The sequence below is a fragment of the Bos indicus genome, chromosome 5 (assembly GCF_029378745.1).
Source record: "Bos indicus isolate NIAB-ARS_2022 breed Sahiwal x Tharparkar chromosome 5, NIAB-ARS_B.indTharparkar_mat_pri_1.0, whole genome shotgun sequence".
Lineage (NCBI taxonomy): Eukaryota > Metazoa > Chordata > Mammalia > Artiodactyla > Bovidae > Bos > Bos indicus.
The window spans coordinates 44,681,464-44,690,217 of NC_091764.1; positions in this window are offsets into that span (position 1 = coordinate 44,681,464).

Genomic DNA, 8,754 nt, shown 5'->3' on the forward strand with positions numbered 1-8,754 from the left:
GGCATCCACTAGGGGTCTTGGAGCATATCCCTTCTGGGGTTCTTTACCACTAGCCACTTGAGAAGCCCCAAGTGGAGACTGCTGCTGCTGCTGCTAAGTCGCGTCAGTCGTGTCCGACTCTGTGTGACCCCATAGACGGCAGCCCACCAGGCGCCCCCGTCCCTGGGATTCTCCAGGCAAGAACACTGGAGTGGGCTGCCATTTCCTTCTCCAATGCATGAAAGTGAAGTTGCTCAGTGGTGTCCGACTCTTCGCGACCCCATGGACTGCAGCCCACTAGGCTCCTCTGTCCATGGGATTTTCCAGGCAAGAGTACTGCAGTAGGGTGCCATCGCCTTAGTCTCTCCAGTTTGAAACCTCCTCCTATTCTTTTTCATCCTTTTAAAAACCCACCAAGTTAGAGTGTGTTTATAAGATACATCCTGCCCAGAAATTACTGATACAATGGTAAGCAAAAGTAATAACTGTACTTGATATGGTGGAAAACCTTGGTTCATTGAAGTTTTATAGACAGGTATGGTGATCTGGATACAAATTTCTAGTCAGTTACTTTACCAGCTAGATGACCTCAGTCAAGATACCTACGGGCTCTCAGGTTCAATCTCAGAATCTTTAAAATTGGGGTGGTAATGTTTACCACCTCAAGGTTGAAGGTTGATAGTGGTTTAATGTACAAAAAAATGCCTATCCACTTTTGCTTCTTGGAAACACTTGGTTTCCCCTTTTTCCAAAGGGCTTTATAGGAAAAAAGAACCACTCCTCATAAAAGGCAAGAGCACTTTTTAGACTGGTAATGCGGTAGGTACAATAATGCCTGTCATAGAGGTCCACATCCCAGTTCCTAAAATCTGGGACTATGTTACCTTATATTCCAAAACAGACTTTGCAGATATGATTAAGTTACGGACCTTGAAACAAGAACCTTGAATTCTGGATTTCCTGGGGTTGGCCCAAAGGAATTACAAGAGTCCTAACAAGTGAAAGAGCAAGTCAAGAATCTGAGGAGACCATGAGGATAAAAGTAGTTTCTGTTCTTTCAGGACACTTAAAAATCATTTCAAGATTCTGACTTCTATTGCTACCTGTGAAACAGCTCTTAGTGTGACTGTTATTTTGAAGGTCATTGGAGTTTTTTCCCCCTTTGGCTGCTTTAAAGATTTTCTTTCTGTTAGACTTTGGTTTTCCGCCCTTTTACTATGTATGTCTGGAGGTGTATTTCTTTTTATTTATGACGCCTTGAATTCATTGGGCCTTTTGAATATATTGATTGATGCCTTTCGTGAGTTTTGAAAAATTCTCAGATATTACCTATTTTAATATTGTTTCTGCCCCACTCTTTCTTCTCTCATATAACTCCATTTAAATGTTTGTTAGATCTTTTCTATCCACTATTTCTCTTACCTTCTCTCTTTTATACATCTGTATCTCCCTATGCTTCATTTTGAATAGCTTTTTCCTTTTCTTCTGGGTTACTAATTCTTTCTCCTATAGTGTTAAATTCATCTACTGAACTGTAATTTATTTTTTTTATTTTTTTTTAATTTTAGGTTCTAGAACTTCTATTTGATTCTTTTTAAAACTTAGGTTCATTTTAATGGCATCAGATTTTTTTTTTTTTTTTTTTTTTTTTGCTCAAACTGTCAATCTTAGGTTTTGTCTCTTTGTATATAGTAGGCATCACTGGTATACGGTTTTGGTCTCTGATAACTCCATAATCTGGAGTCTTGTTGTATCTGTTATTGCTTCATTGTTCTAGTTATTCTTCATTGTGCTGATTCTCACTCAAGTTGTCTTGTTACCTGACTGTAAGCTGGGCATCGTAATTGAAACATTTGAAGAAATAATGTGAGATGTATATGATTTTCTTCCATGATTGGAAGATGATTTTCATTTTCTTTGAGGCATGTTGCAGTACCAACAAACAGGATCACCCTAACCCAGGTGACTGGGGACCTTGGGGAGACTGCTTTAGTTTGGCTGGCCTTTACTTCCCAGGGTACTGCCCTTGTGAAGCCCAGCCCAAAATGTGGTATACCAAAATCATCACTTTAAATACATATATATATATTTATTTATTTGGCTGCATCAGGTTGGTGCACATAATTGCAGCACAAAGGCTTAGTTCCTTCATAGCATGTAGAATCTCAGCTCCTTAACCAGGGATTAAACCCTCGTCCTCTGCACTGCAAGGCAGATCCCCAACCACTGGACACCAGGGAAGTCCCGAAAATCACCCGCTATTGACGGGTCCAGAATTACACTTTTGACAGATCCAAGACTCCATATTTTGTTCTTCTAGTTGTCAAAAGTGGGGTTCAACCTCTCGGTCATCTCTTTTGAATCTAAAAATGTCCCCCAGGGGAGAATGAATACACACACACACACACACACACACACACACACATATATATATATATATATATATATATATATATATACACGGCTGAGTTGCTCCTGCTGTGCACCTGAAACTGTCATAACATTGTTAATTGGTTATACTCCAACATAAATTTAAAAGTTTTAAAAAATTAAAAATTTTTTAAAAAGAAGAAATAAAGAAAAAAAGAAAGAAACAAAAATTAAATTAAAATGCCCCCTAGGACAAAAGCACTATGAATGTATAGACACTATTCCCTTCTGCTTCTTGGTCAGGTAATTCCTAACTCACTTCTTGGTTAGCTTTTTGATTATTTTATTTTTAAAAATAATTTTTATACAGTTTTGTTTTCTTAATTTTAATTTTTTTGGCCATGCTGAGTGGCTTGCAGAATCTTAGTTCCCCGACCAGAGATTGAACCCTTATCCTTGGCAGTGAAAGTGTGGCATCCTAACCACTGAACTGCCAGGGAATTTTTATATGCAGCTTTTAAAGGTTACTTCCCATTTACAATTATTACAAAGTATTGGCTATATTCTGTGTGCTTTAAAATATATCCTTGAGCCTATCTTACACCCAGTAATTTGCGTCTCACATTCCCCCAACTTTTCGATGATTTAAAAATGTTGTTCCAGGGTACTTCCTTATTTGGCCACAAAATGGCATTGTAGTGAATTACAAAGGAAAATACATAATAATAATGACAGCAGTGACAAACTCTGTGGCTTATTGAGTATCTTCTACATAACAGTCTCTTTGTTAGGCATGTTACAGTTGTTATTGTACATAGATGAAAGATAGGAGACTTGGGTTCTTGTACTGGCTTTACAACTGATTAGCCAAGTAACCTTAGACAAGTCCTTTCCCTCAAATTCTCCATGAAGGTCCCTCTCAGTTCTAAATTTCTGTTGTTTAAAGATACAGAGAATTCTCTGAAAGTTCAAGGTACCTTCTGACAATCGTGTATTAAATATCGTAGAGGAGTTTCCTACTGGCCCACCTGCATTCGTTTCCTATTGCTGCTGTAACAAGTTACCATACATTGAGTGACTTGAAGCAACGCAAGTATCTTATCTTACAGTTTTGAAGATCAGAAGTCTAAAATATATCTCACTGGGCTAAAATCAAGGTGTTGGGAGACCTGCATTCCAGAAGGCTCTAGAGCAGCGTTCCCCAATCTTTTTGGCGTCAGGGACTGGTTTTGTTGAAGACAGTGTGTGTGGTGGGGGTGGGACAGGGATGGCTCAGGATGATTCAAGCACATTGCTTTCATTGTGCCCGTTATTACTATTACATTGTGAGAATGATGTAATACGAGCGCGGGGGCACGGCTGTAAGTACAGATGAAGCTTCCCTCACTCTCCCACTGCTCACCTGCTGCGTGCAGCACAGTTTCTGACAGGTAACAGACTGGTACCTGTCTGTTGCCCAGGAGTTGATGTTGCCCAGGAGTTGAGGACCCTGCTCTAGAGGAAAATTCATTTTCTTGCTTTATCCGTCTCCTCGAGGCTGCCCACATGCTCTCTTTATGACCCCCTTTCCACAATCTCATCACTCTAATAATATAAATAATATAAAATTAAAATATATAAGATTAGCAAAGGGATTAGAAGAGAGATCATATTCTAAGATTCCCTATACATCTGCTTTTTCTCTGTATGGAAGAACCTTCTCTCCTTTTCCACGCACATGGTCTTGCAACATTGGCAACCTCAGCTGCAGAATTCAAATAACCACTATTCAAGAAAATGGCCATCTGTCTTAGTTTCAATTATAAAACCTAAGGAGAAAGCAACTGTTTAGCACAGCTGTAATAGAAGTCTACTCCTAGTCCAGCCAAGTTTGTCTAAGGCAGTGGGGTCCCAGAGTAACAACTTGGCTTACAATTTCTACTGTGTGAGTTAGGGAAGTGTGGAGACTTGTGAGTGAAAGATGGTTGTTTTGAACCAAGCGGACACTCCACTTGTTATCTAACACATTCCTCTTATTGAATGACATCACATAGACAAAAACCTGATGGTTGGAGACAGCAAATCCAGTCCATAAATACTTAACACAGGCTATCATTCATACTTACCCCAAATAAGTCAAGGCCATGACCTCTACAGAAACATGATTTTGGTTCTAACATACTACAGGTCATAGTTTAGCCCTATGGTCCCCAAACTTTTAAAAATACCTACCCCTATTAGTATATTTTAAAACATGCAGCCATAAAATATGAAAATATAAATATTATTTTATTGAGACATGTTATATTGACATCAGACTTAAATTGAAGAACGTGGGGAAAACCACTGGACCAGGTATGACCTGGTATGATTTGATTCAGGTATGACCTAAGTCAAATCCCTAACGATTATACAGTGGAACTGAGAAATAGATTTAAGGGACTAGATCTGATAGACAGAGTGCCTGATGAACTATGGACGGAGGTTCCTGACATTATACAAGAGACAGGTATCAAGACCATCCCCATGGAAAAGAAATGCAAAAAAGCAAAATGGCTGTCTGAGGAGGCCTTACAAATAGCTGTGAAAAGAAGAGAAGAGAAAAGCAAAGGAGAAAAGGAAAGATATACCCATTTGAATGCAGAGTTCCAAGGAATAGCAGGGAGAGATAAGAAAGACTTCCTCTGCGATCAATACAAAGAAATAGAGGAAAACAATAGTTTGGGAAAGACTAGAGATCTCTTCAAGAAAATTAGAGATACCAAGGGAACATTTCATGCAAAGATGGGCTCAATAAAGGACAGAAACGGTATGGACTTAACAGAAGCAGAAGATATTAAGAAGAGGTAGCAAGAATATACAGAAGAACTGTACAAAAGAGATCTTCATGACCCAGATAATCATGATAGTGTGATCACTCACCTAAGCCAGACATCCTGGAATGTGAAGTCAAGTGGGCCTTAGGAAGCATCATTACAAACAAAGCTAGTGGAGGTGATGGAATTCCAGTTGAGCTATTTCAAATCCTGAAAGATGATGCTGTGAAAGTGCTACACTCAATATGCCAGCAAATTTGGAAAACTCAGCAGTGGCCGCAGGACTAGAAAAGGTCAGTTTTCATTCCAATCCCAAAGAAAGGCAATGACAAAGAATGCTCAAATTGCCCCACAATTGCACTCATCTCACATGCTAGCAAAGCAATGCTCAAAATTCTCCAAGCCAGGCTTCAGCAATACTTGAATCGTGAACTTCCAGATGTTCAAGCTGGTTTTAGAAAAGGCAGAGGAACCAGAGATCAAATTGCCAACATCTGCTGGATCATCACAAAAGCAAGAGTTCCAGAAAAACATCTATTTCTGCTTTATTGACTATGCCAAAGCCTTTGACTGTGTGGATCACAATAAACTGTGGAAAATTCTGAAAGAGATGAGAATACCAGACCACTTGACTTGCCTCTTGAGAAACCTGTATGGAGGTCAGGAAGCAACAGTTAGAACTGGACATGGAACAACAGACTCTTTCCAAATAGGAAAAGGAGTTCGTCAAGGCTGTATATTGTCACCCTGCTTATTTAACTTATATGCAGAGTACATCATGAGAAACGCTGGGCTTGAAGAAGCACCAGCTGAAATCAAGACTGCCTGGAGAAATACCAATAACCTCACATATGCAGATGACACCACTCTTATGGCAGAAAGTGAAGAAGAACTAAAGAGCCTCTTGATGAAAGTGAAAGAGGAGAGTGAAAAAGTTGGCTTAAACCTCAACATTCAGAAAACTAACATCATGGCATCTGACCCCATCACTTCATGGCAAATAGATGGGGAAACAATGGAAACGGTGAGAGACGTCATTTTGGGGGGCTCCAGAATCACTGCAGATGGTGACTGCAGCCATGAAATTAAAAGACACTTGCTCCTTGGAGGAAAAGATATGACCAACCTAGACAGCATATGAAAAAGCAGAGACATTACTTTACCAACAAAGGTCCGTCTAGTCAAAGCTATCGTTTTTCCAATAGTCATGTACAGATGTGACAGTTGGACTATAAAGAAAGCTGAGTACTGAAGAATTGATGCTTTGGAACTGTGGTGTTGGAGAAGACTCTTGAGAATCCCTTGGACTGCAAGGAGATCCAACCAGTCCATCCTAAAGGAAATCAGTCCTGAATATTCATTGGAAGCTTCATGCTGAAGCTGAAACTCCAATAGCCTGGCCCCTTGATGCGAAGAACCAACTCATTGGAAAAGACCCTGATGCTGGGATTGAAGATGGGAGGAGAAGGGAATGGCAGAGGATGAGATGGTTGGATGGCATCACCGATGTGATGGACATGAGTTTGAGTAGGCTCCAGGAGTTGGTGATGTACAGGGAAGCCTGGCATGCTGCAGTCCATGGGATCGCAGAGTCAGACACGACTGAGCAACTGAACTGAACTGAACTGAATGTTTAAAAATAAAAGGTTCTCTCCATGACTTTAAAGTGTATTGTTTGTTACAATTAGTCTTATTTTGTGCTTTGTAAAATGTATTTGTCTTTGTGCTTTTATTTTTATTTTTTAATTATAACTTTTATTAAATATTAAAACTTATTTTAAAAACTAAGACTAATTTGTAGGTAGCCCTAGGAAACCACTTTTTAAAAAATATATATATAAATTTATTTATTTTAATTGGAGGCTAATTACTTTACAATATTGTATTGGTTTTGCCATACATCAATATGAATCTGCCACGGGTGTACACATGTTCCCCGTCCTGAACCCCCTTTCCACCTCCCTCCCCATACCCTCCCTCTGGGTCATCCCAGTGCACCAGCCCTGAGCATGCATTGAACGTGGACTGGCGATTCATTTCACATATGATATTATACATGTTTCAATGCCATTCTCCCTGTCTTTGTGTTCTTAATGATTTGTTTCTGGAAATTACTGGAGGTGAAACAGAAATATACAATCCACATGAAGGATTGTACTTCAGCAAAATACAATAATATTAATGTGAATGGAAGTATTTTTCAACATCAAAAATCACTTTTTATGGAGTAATGGGGCTCAAAATTAGTAATCATACTGTTTATTTTTTTCCTACAACTTCTATGGCAACTAAACAAATGTATAATGTTAATGTTAATCACTCAGTCTTGTCCAACTCTTTGCGACCCCATGAACTGTAACCCACCAGGCTCCTCTGTCCATGGAAATCTCCAAGCAAGAATACTGGAGTGGGTTGCCATTCCCTTCTCCAGGGGATGTTCCCAATCCAGGGACTGAACCCAAGTCTGCTGCATTGCAGGCAGATTCTTTACTGTCTGAGCCAACAGGGAAGCCCCAAGACTCTGTGTTTTCATTGCTGATGGCCAAGGTTCAATCCCTGCTCTGGGAACTAAGATTCTGCAAGACACAAGACAAAAAAAAGAGAGAATTGAATAACAGAACAAATAAATTCTACATATAAATTCTACATAATGTAGAATTTATTCGTTCCATTATTCAACACATTTTTTTTTCTCTTTTTGTTTTGCATCTTGAGAGATCTTAGTTCCCAGACCAGGATTGAATCTGGGCCCTCAGCAGCGAAAGCACAAAGTCCTAACCACTGGATCACCAGGGTATTTCCTCAACATATATTTTTAATCCAACTACTGTGTGTGGACCACTGTAGTAGGTAGTAACAAGTGTTACAAATGTAAATAAAATTTCATCATATTGTAATAAGAAGTGGTATGGTAGCCTGCAATGTAACAGATATTGGTTTGACACCCAGCTCTGTCATTTGAGACCCAACTGTGACATTTTGAGCAAAAGTTACTTAACCTCAATAAGACCTGTTGAAAAAAATAAGGATAATATTAGTACTATCTACCTCAAATGGAGTTCTAGGTTGAAGACCTAAGAAACAGGAAAGAGCCAACAATTATTGAGCATCTAGTAATACGTGCCCCTGAGATGAATGCTTTATAAGCATCAACTCAAATTAGAAAGTATGTGTACAGTGTGGTGTAGGGGAGCTGGTAATCCTTAGAAACACAGATATTCCTTTGGAATTCTCTGGGAATATGTGCCAGCCAGAACCCAGCAGGAAAGGGATGCCGCACTCACTGGGGAAAATAGAGAATTTAATTGAGCAATCATTTATGAGAACATGGGCAGGGACAAGAGAAACTAATTAAGGATGATGAAGCACTGTAGGGCAAGCCTGAAGGGACAAAGAGAGCCATCAGTTGCTAAAGCTCAGGGAGAAATCTGTAACTTTTAAGAGAAGACTGCTTGCCTAGGCTGTAGCCTTCAGTAGAGGCACACGGCAGAGAAAGCCTAGGCAGTAAATACCTGTTATTTCTCCTCTCTTGACCTTGGATCTCCTGGTAGAGCCTCTCATTGAATGAAGCCAACTGGGAGGGTGGAAGATGTACCATAAAGGGGTAGAG